The 17887-nt window shown below is 46.3% G+C and overlaps 1 protein-coding gene across 29 annotated transcripts in view; it reads left to right on the top strand.

The window, feature by feature from the left end:
- The window catches only part of SPRING1 (SREBF pathway regulator in golgi 1), a 337705-nt gene that overhangs the window by 78572 nt on the left and 241246 nt on the right, over positions 1–17887 (top strand). The gene's annotated exons all lie outside the window — the stretch shown is intronic.

Below are 17887 nucleotides of genomic sequence, written 5' to 3'. Positions count from 1 at the left end.
CACGGGCGCAGCCGCTCCGCAGCACGTGGGATCCTCCCGGACCGGGGCACGAACCCGCGTCCCCTGCATTGGCAGGCGGACTCTCAACCACTGCGCCACCAGGGAAGCCCAGACCTGTTTATTAATCTTTAAAACAAGGAAGTCTCAAATCTTCTGGTCGTATCCTATTTAATTCATTCACTTTTTAATGGCCTGGGGAAAATATGACTGTGGTTTCCACTGTATCTCCATCGTGATTATTCTAGATACTCAGAAGAGACCCAGATATGGAGATTCTGTTGTTCATAACATCATCTGTAATGATATATTATAACATCATAACAGAACAGTTAATGGTAAATATCATCATAATCATGACAAAATGGTATTTTCTACCATTGCTAATGAAAAATGCACTTCGGCTTGTTCAGAATTTAGTCCAAAAAGTGTTTGGGGTGGGGGTGGGGCAGCTAAGAGAATCATTACCTGAATGTGTGAATTTGACTGTGCTCAGGGTGTGAAATGAGATGTCTTGGAGGACTCACCTTGGCTAATATCTAAACCTATCGACCAGCCCAGTTATTCCTGCAGGGTTTAAATTGGGAAGCTCAAACTCTTCTCTTCCTGGAGATCTCTGAGTTTCACAGGAGGGTCTATGAATCAGCACACAGTAAAAGATCTGTGATTCTGAGTTTGAAACCCCAATTCCCTTGTGAGATGTGGATGTAATATTTACTGGTGTCTGGCAGGGGGATTGGTAAAATAACCCACATGCTCTGTGAGTGCAAATGCTCATTACGTACAGCAGCCCTAGTCAGCTTCTATTCAAATAATAGAGTCCTAGGACTCGAAGGAGTCCTTAAAGATTGCCCTGCTTCTGGAAGTACTGGACTTATATAATTTTCACTCATTTTTTTCACTCATTACTTTCCCTTCCTCCCTCCCTCTCTTCCTTCCTTCCTTCCTTCAAGGCAGCTCTAGTTGACACTATGGATTCCCAAGCTAGTCTATCTAGGTATAAACTCCACTCTCCATTTACTAGCTGTGTGCCCTTGGGCAAATGACCTAACCTTTCTATACTCAATTTTCTCATCTGTAAAATAGGGAGAATAATAGTACCTACATCATAGGGTTAGTTTGAGGATTCAGTGGGTTAATATGTATGTATAGCACAGGTTCTATAACAATTCTAGCTCAGTCAATGCTAATTCATTCGTTCACCTAAGACCTACTGAGTTATTACAATGGAGCAGGGAGTGTGCTAGGTCTGGGGGCCTTGCATTAATGAGAAAACTGATCTCTGCCCTCATAGAGTCTACCATCTAGAGGTAGCCAATAAACAATACAAGTAATACAATAAACAATAACATGACAATAAACAAGTAAACAGGTGAAATAATTACAAATTGGGGTAGATCCTCTGAAGGAATCAACAGTGTGGTCAGATGGAGAATAATGAGGGAGGTGTGCTCTTCAGCTACTGCGTGGTTCAGGCAAGCCTTTTTGAAGAGGTGACATTGACCTGCGATCCATGGGTCAAGCATGGGTGGGGCCGAAGGGAAAACTTGCCTGGCAGAGGGAATCACTGGTGCAGAGTCGGAGCTGGGAAGGTACTTGTGTCAGAGCCAGTGTGGCTGGAGCAGAGCGGGCAAGAGGATGAATGTGGGGTCGGATGAGGTTGGAGAGCTGAGCGAGATCCCGTCACACAGGGGCTCTTGAGGAGGCAAGGGGTGCGATTTGATTTCAGCTTTAAAAAAGCTCATTTTGGCTGTCGCCTGGAGAACAGACTGCAGAGGGGTCTATCAGGCAGTTCTTAGGGTAAACAGCAGAATCCACTCTGGTTTAAGCAGAAAAGAGATATTTTAAAACGATGTGAGGTCACTCTCAAAGTTATTGGAGAGGACCAGACTTGAAGCTAAGCTTCCAAGAGCAGCCCGCAAAATGATGCCTGCAAAGGGGCCTGATGCTTAAATCTCTGTGCAGCTGATGCTGAGCGCCACATGCTCCGAGCACAGCTTTCCACCAGGGTCCCAGCTCGACTGGCAGCCTCTGGGCCACTGCTGCTGCTGTTCTGGCCACAGGCAGTCGGGGGTCTCTGCCATGTACACCAGCAAACCCAGACCTTTGGGACTCACTCCTCATCGTGAGGAGCGGCCGATGCGTGGGTTCTGGGTCACACGCCCACAAGGGGGCCTGGGAATCTGCATTCTATATTCTAAACCATTGAGCAGGTGGGACTCATGTGAGGGCAATTCTTTATTCCAAGAGGGCAGCCAAGAACACGTCATATTGCCAGAACACGACAGCAGCCCATGTGGGCAGGGCAGGACACTTGGATGCGGTTGGGAAGCAGTTGCAGTCACGAGGGCAAGAGCCAATGGAGTTGGAACTAGCTCGGTGCCTGGAGCTAGGCAAGGAGCAGCAGGTGGTCTTGAGAAGTGATTTGGAGGTCACAGCTGTAGGACTTATTAATGGCTTGGATGTGGGGGAAGAGGGAGGGAAAAATCAAGGATGAATGCTGAGGTGCCGGTCTCTAGTCTATAGATATTTTGATCATATTTTTCTAAGGAAAAATAAAGATACCTCACCCAGCAACAAGACGGGGTTTTGAAATTAAACAATTCCTGGGAAACTGAGGACATTATCAGATCTATCGGCCTGTTCCTCAGAAGTGGATCTGTTATCCAGAATATTCTTCTGCATCTACTTTCTTTGTATGTCTCAATTTTCTCCAGATACCTTGTGAATGAGTATCTGGAAGGAACTGATAACCTGGGTCATCATGTAAGCTCTTGAACTCTCCCCTCCCCTCCATTGTCTCCTCTACGTGGGCTTCCAGGTGGTGAAATGGACTGATATGAGTTTCAGCTCCTCTGTGACAGAAGTGCTAACAGGCTGTGAAACGGTTGAGGCAGGCTGAAGGAGGTGGCAGGAGAGACCCCGTCCTTCCTGCAGGAAGTGGGACTCACGGGCTCACCCAGCCTGTGGTCCGTGTCAGGTCCTTTGTACATAGCCCTTAATGGGGACGACGGTGCATGGATTTGGTGAGGGACATGCAAAGCCATCAGCTTGAGGGCTCCTGGGTCTGCCTTTGGCTCATATAGAAACACAGTCCAAAGAGTAACTCAATCCTACACATCATGGGTAAACAAAGTCTGCTTTGCTGCATTGGAGGTTTGAGTCAGTCAAGGATGAGAAAACAAGTTAGATGCAGAGAAAGGACCAGAAATCCCCTAGACTCTAGTGAGTCTGGGCTTGTGTCTTGATGACTTCTTCTCTCAGGGTGTCTGCAGTCTTAAAAAGACCAAAGGAACAGTCAGTGTTGTCCCAGAGTCCTGGAGCTCCAGGGTTGTTCTAGAAACATCTTTGTTACTATCCATTAATTCACACTGTGGAGATGGGTGTCTCCTCCCCTGCCCCCCACCATGAGGGTTGGGCTTGCTTTGGGGTTGGCTTCTCACCAATCTCATGTACATGGTGGCTTTACCACGTCACCTTGACTGGGCTCACCCACGTTTCCCAGAATCCCCATCCCTGTATGTTCCCGATGATTCAGTCAATCATGCTTATGTGATGAAATCCCAAACCTCTGCACAGAAAAGCCTGGTAGAGCTTCCTGGTTGGTGAAAACATAGCTCTGCCAGGATTCACGTTGATGATGGAACACATAGATGATGCCCTGATTCCCGGGGAGAGGGCAGGGAGGCTCCATGTTCGGGACCCTCCCAAACCTCACCCTATGTGTCTCTTCCTTCAGCTGGTCCTGATCTGTGTCCTTTACAACAAAACTGTAATCATAAGTATAGCACTTTCCTGAGTTCTGTGAGTTGTTCTAGGGAATAATCAAACCAAAGTGGGTCATGGGAACCCCTTGGTTTTGTGGCCAGACGTGCAGGTGGCCTGGGGACCCCACTTGGGGCTGGTGTCTGAAGTGGGGGCAGGTGTGTCTAGTGGCCCAGGCTTTCTGATTGGCCTCTGGGTGATAACACGTGCCTTGTCTGCTAGTGCTCCCTGCCTCCTCTACCCAGGGTATTCTTTGCTATCCACCCAGACCCTCTGCTCTACTCTTTCATCACACACTTGTCATTTTCCAGTTCCCTGGGTGTCAGAGAAGGAGTGATGCCAATCAGTGCTACAGACACTAAATGGGTGAATATTGCAATGGCGCTCCAAAAAAAGGACAAAGCCTTGGCAGATCGGGGCAGGCTGGAAGAAATGCAGCATTTATCGGCTTCAGAAGCTTGGGAGAGATTTCTATGACTACAGATTGGTTGAGGTCTTAGCAAGAACCTTTCCTTCCTGAGAATTTTTCTGATACTTGCTACCCAAACCATACAACCCTGGAATTGTATGCAATTTTCCTCCTTGTTTGATTTCCGCTTGCTTTTAAAGATCTTTCTTCACTAGACTGTCAGAGCAATAATAGCAGCTACCATTTGTAAAGAACCCACTCTGTGCCAGGCACTTGCCATACATTATCCCTAAAGCTTGCAGTCCACGAGTTCGGATTATTAGCTGCACTTTGCAGATGGGAAAACTGAGGCTTATAAAGCCACGTGCTTTGGGCACAGGACCGTACAAACAAGTATAAATGGCAGAGCTGTGATCCGAACCCAGAGCTCTCTGGCTCTGAAGTCCGTGCTTTGCCCTCACCTCCATCTAAGCTCTTTTAGTCTAGGGAGACACCTCTGCGTCTCTGGCACACAGCACCAGGTCTGGCAAGAGTTGCTTTACCTTTTTTGAAAAATAACTATATTTTGGAAAAAAAAAAAAAAAAGAGTTGCTTTACCTTGTATTTGGTGAATTCTTCTGCCCCACCATCTCCACCTCCTTAACTGGCCCCTTTTCTTCCCCGACACAGGGAGGTGGGGGAGAAAGGCTTCCCTGGCCTGCCCCTGCTTGGAGCAGATCGCTGGGTATTTTTAGCAGCCTGGGAGGACTGCTAGTCAGAGGGGCTCAGGTTTTCAACTTGCCTTGTCAGCCCTGCTTCCCGAGTTCCCCACGAAAGGTTTACGGTCAACTCGGAGCAGGTTTGCTGATGCAGCCACAATCAAGCACTCGGAGAGCCCCAGCGCTGATTTCTTGCCCATCTCTATCCTGTAACAGAAGATTTTTCAATCGAGTAGGTTCGTCTCATGCACAACATTAGTTTTAAAATAGCTCTAGCCCAGCTCTAAGGATGGCACGAGGCCCCACACAGGGATTTGTACTCGAAGTCATGGAAATACATTTATTTTGCTTTCCTCTTTCTCTCTCTTTGAGAAATACTCACGCAGGAGTATTTCTCGAATGTCAGGAAAAAGACTCTGCAGTGAAGACAAAGAGTGGTGTATTGTGTTTCTAGAGAGAGGAGAGCTCCGTTTGGGCTCACCCGCAGGCTTCTCAGGACTAGATAATGAGGGGCTTCCTTAGCACTTGACCCCGGGGGTGTGAGCTGGAAACTTGCAGCAATGGTGATCTTCCTGCAATTTCAACACTGGACGCGGGGTTGGCAGAGGGGTGTCGCTTTGCCAGTTTCAGTGTAATGGGAAAGATGAAGCGTACCTGGGTGTGACTGAGCCCTACAGACAGCATGAAATCACAGCCTGAGCCTGTTCATGGACAGAACAGCTGACCTGCAGAGATCAACGCATAACCTCATGCATCATCATTTTGTACCTACTCAGGTGTGTCTACAGGATGAAGTCCTAGAAGTGGGGTTGCTGAGTGGCAGAATGTGTGTTAGTTTCCTTTGGCTGCTTAGCCACAAACGAGTGGCTCAGGACAACACAGAATGTATTCTCTCACAGTTCTGGGGGTCAGAAGTCCAAAATCAATTTCATCAGGCTAAAATCAAGGTGTTGGCAGGTCAGATTCCTTCTGCAGCCTCCAGAAAAATCATTTCCTTGCCTTTTTCAGCTTCTGGTGGCCACCTGTCTTCCTTGGCTTGTGGCCCCTTCCTCCATTTCCAAAGGACACTAATCTCTGCTCTGTCAGCACATCGCCTCCTCCTCTCTGATCTCCTCCCTCCCTCTTATAAGGACCCCTATGATTACATCAGACCCACCTGGATAACCTAGAATAATTTCCCCATCTCGGAATTCCTAACTTAATCTTAAATCCTTTTTGCCACATAAGGTAACACACATTCTGGGGATTACGATGTGGACCCTAGCATTCAGCCTCAAAGGGTCTGTACTTTTATACTCTTGAAAAAATGTAAATTGCTCTCCATAAATGTGGTAACAATTTACCTCCTCACCATCACTATAAAGGCAAAACTATTTCTTATACCTTACCAGCACAGCTTTCTCAAACTGATCTTTGCAAATGTGATGATAAAAAGTCATACCCATTGTGGTTTTAATTAGCATGTATCTTATGAGTGAGATAGAGAATACGTTTATATGTTGAAGAGCCATTGTATTTCACCTTTGGTCCTCTGTCTTGTCACATCTTTTTTTTTTTTTTTTGCCCGCGCCGTGTGGCATGTGGGATGTGGGATCTTAGTTCCCTGACCAGGGATCAAACCCGTGTCCCCTGCATTGGGAGCGCGGAGTCTTATCCGCTGGACCACCAGGGAAGTCCCTTGTCACATCTTTTGCCCATCTTCCTTTGGGTTGTTGGCCTTTTTGGCCTTTGAGTTGAATTGCAAATGGTATTGTTATTATTAACCCCGTTTTACAGGTGAGGAGGTTGAAGCATAGAAACCTTAAACAGCTTGCTCAAGTCTGCGGGATGGTAAATGGCAGGGTGGGCATTGAAACCATCCTTGACTTTGAACTTTATCTATGTTGCAGTCTTATCAGCTGGCAGCTAAGTGTAGATTATTTCTCTGTCAAAGCACACATTAGGGATAACAAACAAAAAACAAAATAACAAACAAAAACAAAAAAAACAAAAAAGAGGTTTCCCTTATGCTGGATGGTGCTATTGCAGTTTTCCAAGAGCTTTTATTTTTATTACCTCATTTTTACCTTCCTAGATATTATCATCACATTTTGTAGGTGAGGAAACTGCGGCTCATAGAGACTTAGGAGCCTGGCCTCAGCCATATGACTGATGGGTATAAATCTAAGTTCAGAACCTGCTCTTAGCGCAGCGCCTTTGTGCTGTGCCATCAGCCATTTGTGGTTTAAGGCTTTCGTATACCACCTTCAAATTTTGTTACCCCAAGTCCAACTATATAATCACTTCTTTACTATCATTTTAAAATTGACTCGTTTTCTAAAAATGTATCCCCATTCTAATCAGTAACAGTCTGATGTGCCCTATTTGTTCCTAATTCCACATATCTAAGAATTTCCGTGTCCCACCTAAAACCCTCTCCTTGTTTCCCATAAGTGGTGAAAATACTGCACATTTTGGAAACACTGCATTACATTCATAAGACCTCATGGAAGATGACAGACCCTTACAACCATTGCCCTTTATTAAGCACCTACTAAATGTCAGATGCTTCATTTAATTCCTATAGCAACCCTAAGAGACTGGGTTTTCTCAGTTCATGGAACAGGAAATGGAGGCTCAGAGAGGTTAGTTGACTTGCCCAAGGTCACACAACCAGCAAGTGGCAGAGCTGGGATTTGAGCCCAGGTCTTTCCGACTCAGAAGTCCATGCATTTACCCCAGACCTGCACTGCCCCAGGTCCCCACAGCCTGGGCTCTAGTTTGCTGATTGCAAAGTCTGTCCCCAGTTGATGATCGCTGGCCAGGACCTCAGTCATCTCTGTAAGCTCTTTCACTGTGCACAGTTAGGATTTCTGAGGCAGCCCACCAAATGGTTAAAGGGCCTTACTGGTATGCCCTCAATTGTTTTATGGGCATAACACCTCCACGAGGTGGGCAAAAACAATGAACCCATTTACAAGTGAGTAAAGTTGGAGAGGTTACATGATTCCCTAAAGTCACCCAGTAAGTGAGCTGCAGAGCCAAGAATAATAAATAATATTATTTCAGGAGACTCAAACTCAGTGAACCTAAGAGCTTCCCAGGGCCCCGTGCTACTCAGGTCATCAGAAGGTGTTTCCCGGCCCTGACCCTTCAGAAGCAACGCTTCCTCACCAGTGCAGAGGTCAGGGTGCAGTGCTTACGTCTGGGAGTTATTCAGACTGTCCATGTGAGCTCAGACCACCCAGAGCATTTTCTCACCGTTATTCCTTTCAGATCATAGCTAGCGTATGTTTTCCATCAAGAGAACGGCACTATGTATTTTGTAGTGGTAAAAGTAATACAGATTTTATTTAGTGGAACACTCCCAGGGTTACTGTGAAGATGAATGAATTAGCATTCCCAAAGCACTTTTGAATCCTAGACAGGCTGAAGTGGAGGGCAATTCTATTGTTGTTCATCCTAACAATAGTACAGGCAGACCCCCAGAGATATTGCGGGTTTAGTTCCAGACCACCGCAATGAAGCAAATCACATGAATTTTTTTGTTTCCCAGTGCATATAAAAGTTATGTTTACACTATACTGTGGTCTGTTAAGTGTATACTAGCATTATGTCTTAAAACAATGTACATACCTTAAGTTAAAAATCCTTTGTTACTCAAAAATGCTAACCATCATCTGAGCCTTCATCAAAGGTCACTGATCACAGATCACTGTAACAAATATAATAATAATGAAAAAGTTTGAAATATTTCGAGAATTACCAAAATGTGACACAGAGACAGGAGGTGAGCAAATACTGTTGAAAAAAATGGTGCCGATAGACTTGCTTGACGCAGGGTTACCACAAACCTTCCATTTGCAAAAAATGCAATATCTGCAAAGCATAATAAAATGAGGTATGCCTTTAATTGATTGGTGGGGCCCGGGTGGGGGTGGAGGGAGTATTTCCTTGATAACCTTTTGATTCTGCTATGAAAAACTGGTTGAACAAAAGGTTGTTATTCCCATGGGTATAAAGATAATTCATAGCTTCCAATCTCCACTTCAGCCATTTCCCTGGTATTCTTAGCTATAGTTTTTCAGATTCTAGTGGGCGATGTGACTGACACAGCAGAGTAAATTCCTTTGGGCTTACTTCTAGACTGCAAACTATCAGAAGGATGCTGTATATCCGAGACACAGCTGGTTTGCTTTTTCAGACTTCGGGAGTTAAAAACTTATGTCCACACAAAACCCTGCACACAGATGTTTATAGCAGCTTTATTCATAATTGCCAAAAGTTGGAAGCAACCAAGATGCCCTTCACTAGGTGAATGGATAAATAAGCTGTGGTCCATCCAGACAGTGGTCTATTAATAGCACTAAAAAGAAATGAGCTATCAAACCATGAAAAGGCATGGAGGAAAATTAAATGCATATTAGTAAGTGAAAGAAGGCAATCTGAAAAGGCTACATACTATATGATTCCAACTATATGACATTCTGGAAAAGGCAGAACTGAGGAGATGGTGAAAAGATAGTGGTTGCCAGCGGTTGGGTGGGAGCAGGGAAGAATAGGCAGAGTGCAGAGGATTTTTAGGGCAGTGACACTGTTCTGTTTGATACATGTATGGCTGATGCATGTCGTTATACATTAGTCAGAACCCATAGAATGTACAACACCAAGACTGAACCTGAATGTAAACTATGACTTTGGGTGATTGTAATGTGTCAGTGTAGGTTCATCGATTGTACTGTAACAGATGTACCACTCTGCTGGGGGATGTTGAGAATGAGGGAGGCTGCACATGTGTGGGTATGTAGGAGGTATATGGGAACTCTCTGTACTTTCTGTTTAACATTGCTGTGAACCTAAAACTGCTCCAAAAATTAAAATTAACACACACAAAAAACTTAGAGTATGTCTCCTGGAGATTTCCAGTTTATACATGGGAAAGATGAGGGTAGACTTGGGCATGCAGTAGGCATCTGATTCCAGATCTGCTGACCTTGAGGTCGTTGTCCTTTCCACCATGCTCTATCTGCCAAGGAAAATGTCAGCATCACCCCATCCGTGACCTGGTTGCCCACACTCAGAATGGAAGCTGCAAACACTAGCGTTTGTGGCCCCCATGAGCCACCCTCCCCAGAACCTCTTCCTCAAGCATTCTTGCTGTTGAAGCCGGACTGTGGCAATCGCCTCTCAATGGCAGTGGTGCCTGTTGGCCTGGATGGTAGTTGAAATCTTGTGTGCACACTGACTGGGCAATAGGGGGTGTTTATGTTGTGCCTTGAGCAAAGGAAGGCATTACTCACACCAGCATCTGCTCCCAAGAAGTCTGAGAAGCTCACTTATTCAGCAGAGCACGATGGAAAAATGCAACCCCGAGCCAAAGGTCATCCTTTGGCTTGTTTGAATGTGGGGAACCAGGAGTCCTAACCCTTTCCTTTCATTGGCCCCAACTGTTGCTTGAAACTCTTCAATCTTAACTTGAACTCTATAAATACTTCCAGTTTTTAAAAAAGTATATAAAACTTTTTTTTTTAGTAAAAAACTTTATACCAGGACAGTTTGCCTCTTATATCTTTGAATGGATTAAGTTTCAATTTATAAAGTCAGATTAAAATGGGGGAGCCAGATTCCCACTCGCACAGGGTGTTTACTCTGCTCCTGGAAGCCTCAGGAGGAGGTCTGGCCCCTTAGCCGTTTCCTCTGACCAGCAGCTGATTCCTTTGATATCCCATCTTGTGTCCTGTCCAAAATAAATGATGGGAGCGATTCAGGCTCCAGTAGCATGGAGAGACCGTCTGCTGGTGCCATCTGATTCCTCAGCAGGCGGAGCTGCACAGCCCTGGGATGCAGTGGCCACCGAAGCGTATTTGTCGGCTGCGGGTTGGGGGATACCACCTTGCCCTTCACACAGGAAAACAGCCTACGAAGAGGGAGCGCTCTGCATAGTCTCAGGTTCCAGGCACTGGAACTTGTGCCAAGAGCTCTCCTGGACCTTTGATCCTACAGGAAGCTGCCTCCTGTGTGATGGATCGCCACCAAGTTGCTGTGTGACCTTGGGCAAGGCACTTCCCCTCTCTGAGAATAATTTTCCTCATATGTAAAAGAAAAGAGCATCATCATAATAATAGTTAATGAGTATATCCTAGGCACTCTCTTAGTACTCCCCTCCCAGAGGTCCTCTGTGATTGACATTATCATCCTTATTTTGCAGACTAGGGATTGTGACTGAAAAGTTTGCCCACAGTCACAGAGCTGGTAACTGACACAGCCAGAATCTGGGCTCAGTCCATCCGACTCCAGAGCCTACGCCATTAACCTCCCACGATATGATTTCAAACACCTTCCGCACGGTCTCTGTGAATCCTCAAAGCAACTATAGGAGGCTGATGCTATCATTACCCACGTTTTATAGGCGAGCAAAGGTCTCGTAACATCTTTTCCACCTGTGAAAAAACTATTATTTTTAAGTTCAGGAGGCCGGTGACAGAAACATGAGTTTAGGAAGGTCAGTGCTCAGACTTCCTGTTGGCGGAGGAGAAGGGACAGAGGGCATAGAGTGAAGGGTAAATGAGAGGAGAGAAAGTGGCTCCTCAGCCAGGTCTGCAAAGCCCTTTCCAGGGGACCCCTTAGTGCTCCCAAATCATTGATTGCAACAACCGTGGGAGGTAGGTGCTGTCACCACCCACTTTTTACAAAGGAGGATGGGGAGAGAGAAAGAAGATGCCCAGGTTACAGAGCTCTTATGTGGAGCCTTGGGGCTTGAGCCCAGGCCCCCCTGATTCTAAAGACCGAACTCTTGAGCTCTTTGCCATCCATCCTGCCTCCTGACACTGACCCTTGACCCTCTACTCTGTCCACCCGAGCCCTCCAGATTCTATAAACGCCCCATATACTTTCCAACACCTGTGCCTTTCACTGTGCAGGTTCCTCTGTCCAGAACGCCCCTTCTCCCTTTTGTCTGTTGGCCAGATTCCTTCACAGTTTTCTGATCAAGCCAGCTCTGGGCTTAACTCTTCTGAAGTCTTTCCTGAGACCCCTGGCAGATGGCACGCCTCTCCATTTGTGTCCCCTGAGCTCTGTCATGGAAATGAGAGTATGGGATGATGACGGTGGCTGTAATAATAATCATTGTTGTCGTAAAAACTGCAGCCTTTCTTGAGTCCTTACTGTGTGCCAGGCCGGGTGCTCAACATTCACACATACCTCATTCAACGTGTTCCCATCACCTCTGTCTTTCTGAAGAGGAAACTGGGGCTCAAAGGAGCTAAGTACCTTTCCAAAGACCCCTCAACTAGTACACGCCTGCACCTGTGCTGTCGTCAGCAGTAGGAGATGTGATGATGGAAACGAGACTGGAAGGATGCAAGGAATGCGCCACAAGCCAAGGAACATGGGCAGCCTCCAGAAGTGGAAAAAGGCAAGGAAACCCATCTCCCCTGAAGCCTCCAGAAGGAACCAGCCCTGCTGACACCTTGATTTCAGGCTTCAGGCATCCAGAACATAAATTTGTGTTGCTATAAGCCACTAGGTTTGTGGCCATATGTTATAGTAGCAAGAGGAAACTCATAAGGCAGAAATGCTTTTCAAGAGAGGAGCTGACATTCTGTGGTCAGCACCTCAGCCAGGGCCCTGCTTACAGAAAAACATACTTGTTCAATGAAGATGTGCCGTCTGGGTGTTATCCATGAGCAGGACTGTCAAAAGATTTCAGTCCACCCCCCCACCCCCTACCCGCATCTGGAATGTTGGCTTTTAAACCCGGACCTCTGGAGTTCAGCCTGGCCTTTCTGTCTACCGTTCCGGGAGAACAAGCACATCACCCCCACCCCCTCTACCCGTCCTGTTCGAATGAATGGTTCTTTTCTATCTGTGTAAGGGATTATTGTTCTAATTATTTGTGCATCTCTATGGAAACATTCCTTAAAAATACTATATGTCAACTTGAATTTTCCACCAGCAACGTCTTTGGAACATCTGTCTGACCATGGACTTGGTTTACATTGAGGGAGGAGGTACTTCCCTTTCACCCTCGCATCAGTGATAGATAAAGCAATGGAAAAGCCTCTGGGCGTCAGGAAGCCTGAGCTCCATCCGGCCCAGGCCTGCCCTTAACTTTCTCTGTGACCTTGGACAAGTCACTTCACCCCAAATCCGAGTACTTCAGCTTTACTTCCTTACTTGTAAAGTGTGTTGAACTGAATAATCAAGAATACGCCTTTCTGTTCTAAGATTGTATGCTTCTATATCCTCTGGCAGTCAGAAACAATGCTTTTCTACCTACCAGCCAGCCTTGTTGTCCATCACTGTCCCTTTGCACTCTGTGTCCAGGGATTACAAAGCTATTTACATTTTTCTGAATATAGAGTAATAATATTAGTAATAATAATACCAATATCTGCTTCCCATTTGTTGCTACTCTGCTAAGCACTTTATATGCATTATCTCATTTAATCATCACTGCCCCAAGGGTAGATTTTTTTTTCCCTCTTTTATGTATGAGTAAAATTAGGCTCAGAGAAATTAAGTAATTTTCCTGTGGTCACACAGTTAGTAAGTGGCAGAGCTGGCATTTAAGTGAGCTGTGTGTTTTCAGAGCCAGCAGCACTCTTAACCACTTGTTCATAGAATACAAGGAACATGGTTAGGGCCCCATCAGCATTTGCAGAATGTTTGAATGAATGAACCTGAAAATCATTCCAAGAAGCAAAACAGTTATCACATTTCCCTGCTTGGGGCTGAAGGTACTTCTTAGAGCAGCCAGCCTCCAGGCAAGCTTCCTGGGGGCACACGTAGGAGGTTCCTGGTTGGTTTATGGCATGCCCTGCCTTGGAGGTCAGACCCGCAGGAAAATGGCAAGGTCTGAAGCACGGGTTTGGATTGTCCCTTCGAAGCCAGAAACCCCAGGGGGAGGGTGTCCCAAAGGAATGCATTTTATTGCTTTTGCCTCAGCTATTCATTTACAGCATGAATTTCTCAGGCTCACTCCGAATTTGTGTTCTTAACCATGGAATTGGGTTAGTTATATAGAGAGAGACAACTTTATTCTGGAGTAGACCTGGAAAGAGTTTTAAGCCAGCCCTTGGCTCCCTGCCTTTTAGCCCAGCTGCTCCTGTCAGCAGCCCCTACCTGGTTTCTGAGTGAGAAGTCCAGGCAGGAATTCTTGGAGGCTATAATGAAGAATGAGCATGCTTCCCTTATTCATTTCCCCTTCTGTGGCTAGTTAGGAAGCAAAGAGAAAACCTGAGCATTTCCCCCCTGTACATGCCAGAAAGTCTTTTCACAGAGGATCTTTGCTTAGGTCTAATTCTGTTTAACAGAAGACCAGTCCTAGGTTCCTTCTAGGGCTGCCATGTTTAGTGGTCTGGGTCGTTTCCAGAAGGACACAGACAAATGCCTCTTTAGAGGGGCTATGCTAGCCTCTTAGAAGAGGTTCATCTTTTTGACCTTTTTTGAGAGCTTGCTGTGTACATGCTAATCACTTAGAACAGGAGTTCTCAGTGGGGGAGGCTTTGCCCCCAGGGGACAGTCGGCAATGTCTGGAGACATTTTTGGTTGTCACAACTGGGTGTGTGTGTGTAGGGGTGCCACTGTCATCTGGTGGGGAGGGCCCGGGGTTGCTGCTCAACATGCTACAATGCACAGGATAGCCCTCACCACAGAGAATTGTCTGGCCCAAATGTCTCTAGTGCTGAGGCTGAGGACCCCTCGCTTGGAGAAGACAGAGTGTGTTCTTCAAGGTAGGGGTCAGGGAAGGCCTCTGGAGAGAGACATTTGAGCAGAGACACAGAGGAGTGAAGGAAATCTGTGAGCAGAGTGGGGGCACACTGCCTGGTGGGACTGGGGGTTTCAGTGTAAGTACGAGGGAGCCTGGGGGTTCCCAGCAGGACGGTGAGATGCTCTCACCCTGTGCTGGTGGGAGCTGGAGGTACTTAGCAGGAAACACATGGAATTTGTAGTATCATCAGAATACGAATACAAGTACACATTATATTTAAGAGTCTGGAGACTGATAGTGGCAGTAAGTCTATAGGTGCCTACAGCCATTTCCAAATAGTTTTGGGGATTCCATTCAGTCTTTGCGCACCTCTTAGCCATTTGTTCAATAAATACTACTTAGCACCTATCAAGTACTAAGACCAGGGTAGGCACTGAGGCTTCGAAGATGCACCACAGGCAAGAAGGAGGAGAAAACCCAAGTTCTGGGGTCCAGTAGGTTGCCTCCTGCCACTCACCAGCTGTGTGACCTTGGATAGGACATTTCTTTACCTCTCTGAACTACAGGTACATCGTCTGAACACTGGAGGGAGCTGATAATGTCATCGACCTTCTGGCATTTTTGGGAGTGGGTAAGTCACTTAGCACCACACCTAGTAAACAAGAAAGCCCCAGTTAATGGCACCAGTGATGAGATGCTATCCCTGTGGCCCGGGAACTCACAACCAGAGCAGAGAGCACCAGAGAGAACAGTTTACTGTCACTGTTTTATTGTTAAATCACATTTAAACTCATCTCTACTGCAGTGGATGCGCAAGATACACTGTCAAGTGAAAAAAAAGTATATTGCAAGAATGCAGGCAAAGTACCGTCCCATTTATGTAAAAGAAGAAGTTTTACGTATCACACGTGACTGGGTAGTAGAGTAGGTTATGAGCAACGTACATAAATACGCATATATTAGAGGACGAGCTGGAAGGATACCGACCCAGCTGTTACCAGGAACTAGTTACCTCTGCAGAGGGGGATCGGGGCTTGGAGACAACTTTCAGTCTGTGGCAGAGATAGTCATGCTCACTGCATAGCCCTGTGTTCACATCCGTTTCCTCTTCTCCATGTGGTCTGATAGGGGCTGAGTGACTCATCTGGCCGTTGGAGTGAGTGTGTCTGTGTGTCCCTTCTGGGTGGAGGTATTTAGAAGCAGGTGGGAGCTTTTTTACTTTACTCTCCCCTTTGTTGCAGTGACTCTGATTCCATGGGCTGAGGCTGGGGGAATCCGCATTGTCCTGCATCAGACTTTGTATAATTGAGAAATGGACTCGTTAGGAGTGACTGAGATTTGGGGGCTGCAACATAGCATGGCACAGACCAGTTCACACCAGAAATGGCATCTACTTCTGTGCAGTTGGGTTTTTCCACATTAAGCATGCATTTTAAAAGTTTAAAATTAAACTTTTCTCTGAAAAGGCTACATACTATATGATTCCAACTATATGACATTCTGGAAAAGGCAGAACTATGGAGAAAGTAAAAAGATGAGTGGTTGCCAGCAGTTGGATTGAGAGGGATGAACAGGTGGAGCGCAAAGCACTTTTCAGGGCAATGAAAATAGTCTGTATGATCCTGTAACGGTGGATACATGTCATTATTCATTTGTCCAAACCCATAGAGTGTACGACACCAAGGGAGGACCTTGTGTCAACTATGGACTTGGGCAGTGATGGTGAGTCAGTGTAGGTTCATCGACTGTAAGAAATGCCCCACTGTGACGGGAGGCGTGGATAGTGGGGAGGCTGTGTGTGTTGGTGGGGCGGGGCACATGGGAACTCTCTATACTGTCCACTCAGTTGTGCTGTGAACCTAAAACTGCTCCAAAAATGAAGTCTGTTTTTTAAAAAGTTAAACTTTCGCTGTGGTACGGACAAGTCCTGTGACTTTAGAAACATACAAATTCCTGAAAACACCGATTATTATTAGGCTGAGGAATTAACCAGTCATGGGAAGTCTAGGGGTTCAGTGCCAATGTCAGTGTTGATCTACATCCTTGGGTGGAAGGCCAGTCATTTGGGGGAGCTTCCAACAGTTTGGGGACTCTACGGCTTAGGAAGGAAAAGGGGAGTGAAGACATTCAGGAGGATAACGCTGAAAACAGGAGGCTTTGAAATGGAAGGCAAGTTTCTTTTTGTGAGGCTGAGTCTAGGAGCTACGAGCTGCCTCTTTTCCTTTTAGTATCTTTATTCGGAATGAGACCAACAGCCCAGCCAATATCTATAAATAAACAGCCCATGATGATTTGTCCCTCCTGGTTGCAATTGTCCAAACAAAGGAAAGTAGCCCATTCCCGGATCTAAGCCCCCCTGGCCACACTGAAGCCTTGGCAACACTTGAGTCCCCAGAAAGAGATTTTAGTGGTTGCTGTGCAAGAATCCTCAAAGGCGTTTCTGCTCCAGTCCCCGGCCACAATTTAAGGATGGAGTCAGCCAAACATTTGTGAGGCTAAGTGGGAGGAGAAAGAGCAGAAGGAGGAAAAAGGCATTTCCTAGCGCCCAGGGGACCCAAATGAGAAGCAGTCTTTCAGCAGTTTGATTTTTTTTTTTAAATCACTTTTGTGGTGCCACAAACTTGCCCTCTGATCTTGGCAAGGGGAGAACTTCTTGAGATAAGAATGCCAGGGCTGCCCTGCGGCTCCCGCACTTCCATTCAGCCCACTGTGTAATGCAGTCGGCTTCTGCCTCCCCGCCTCCCGAGAAGCTGGACTTCCGAAGCCAACAGCAGTGTCCCAGTTGGCAAACAGAGGGGCTCCTTCAACCCCGGTGGCTCTGACTGCGTCTTCCTCTTCCTGCTTCTACTTGCCGGCTACTCCTTGTGAGTTTCTCTTGCGGCTTGCAGTGAGTGTGGCCGTCCGTGTTCTTCCTTAGCTTTCTTCTTCCTTTTTTTTTTCTCTTAGCTTTCTTCTTGTCTCAAAGTCTTTCTTCGTGCCTGCCTTCACATAGATTTCCTGCAGCAGGGCCTGAGACCTGTTTGGTCACACCGGGCCCCACTCTCAGAAGGACTCCGTGCTTGGTTTAATGTTTGCCTCTCACCGTCCTGAAGTTCTTAATACGTTTTGAACAAGGTGTTCTCATTTATATTTTGCAATGAGCCCTGCAAATTACGTAGCCGGTGCTGCCTACAGGTACTTTGTTTTAATACTTCCCCAAAAAAGTATGTGGGCAAGTGACTTAATTTCTCTGTGTCACAATTTTCTTGGGTTATTAAGAGAATTCAGCGACATCGGTCTCGGAAAGCGCTAAGTGCAGTGCCTGGCAGGCATACAGCAGGCACTCAG

Source organism: Pseudorca crassidens, chromosome 12 (assembly GCF_039906515.1).
Source record: "Pseudorca crassidens isolate mPseCra1 chromosome 12, mPseCra1.hap1, whole genome shotgun sequence".
In the NCBI taxonomy this organism is placed as follows: Eukaryota; Metazoa; Chordata; class Mammalia; order Artiodactyla; family Delphinidae; genus Pseudorca; species Pseudorca crassidens.
Note: the sequence above shows the minus strand (reverse complement) of the source record. Positions and strands in the feature narration are given on the sequence as shown.